Here is a 1,291-nt window from a genome sequence, read left to right as displayed (position 1 = left end):
AACAACTCGAACTCTTTTAGGTAAATCATGATTAGTTAAGAAATTTAAATTCCTAGTACAGATTTTACTCCCACCTTGACTGACCTTAAGTGGCACAGCAATTATTTTTGTCTGCTGAAAAAGGGAAAGGAAATTTAAAGCTATTACCTATTTCACCTTGCTTTTACCAAGCATTTGCCAAATTTTTCATCATGATTATCTTGTGATCAAAATGGTGAAATATGACCTGGATTATTAAATATTAGGTGAATTTGCAATTGGCTGGACCATCATAATCAAAGAACAGTTCTATAGTGCAATACCTCAGGTCTGTTTCTGGAGCTAGTTTGTTTAGTATTTATCAATAATTTACGTAAAACTTACAGAAATACATTATAAATATCAGATGTATAAATAACAAAGTCCATATTTTTATTTAACATGCTAGATAGCAGGTTCCAGATTCAAAATTACCTCAAGATGAGATACAGCGGAGATAAATATAAACTCCCAACATTTGAGTTTTTAAAAGTAACCAAAACAGTGGTGCCTTGGATTGGATCCTGAAACAGAAAAAGGCCATTAAAAAAAAATTGATGAAATCTGAATAAAGCCTGGAGATTAATAGTAACATATCAATGTTGGTTTCTTAGTTTTGACAAGTGTACTGTGGTAGGACAAGATGGTAACATTAGGGGAAACAAACTAGGTGAGGGTGTCTACAGGAACTCTAGATTTATAAAAGTTGCAAAAATAGGATAGTTACTCCAAAAATAAAAGGTTATTAAAAAAAACAAAAAACAAAAAACTTCAGGGGCGCCTGAGTGGCTCAGTTGTTAAGCGTCTGCCTTCGGGCTCAGGTCATGATCCCAGGGTCCTGGGATGGAGCCCCGCACTGGGCTCCCTGCTCTGCTGGAAGCCTGCTTCTACCTTTCACACTCCCCCTGCTTGTGTTCCCTCTCTTGCTGTGTCTCTGTCAAATAAATAAATAAAATCTTAAAAAAAAAAAAAAGCTTCACAAAGCAAAGAGATTTAAAGTATAATTTACATTTAAAAAATCAGGTAATGGGGCGCCTGGGCGGCTCAGTAGGTTAAGCATCTGCCTTTAGGCTCAGGTCAGGGTTCCCTGCTCACTGGGGAGTCTGCTCTCTGCCCTTCCCCCTGCTCCTTCTCTCACTCTCTCTCAAATATAATATATATATATAATATAATATAATAAAATCTTTTAAAAAAAATCCAAGAGGGTTTTAAAATAAATAATCAGGTGATATTTGTTGACCTTAATCCAGAAGTACCACCGAGTTGCTTTACA

The sequence above is a fragment of the Neomonachus schauinslandi genome, chromosome 8 (genome assembly GCF_002201575.2).
Source record: "Neomonachus schauinslandi chromosome 8, ASM220157v2, whole genome shotgun sequence".
Classification (NCBI taxonomy): domain Eukaryota; kingdom Metazoa; phylum Chordata; class Mammalia; order Carnivora; family Phocidae; genus Neomonachus; species Neomonachus schauinslandi.
The sequence above is the reverse complement of the archived record's forward strand: the minus strand, read 5'-3'. Positions refer to the sequence as shown.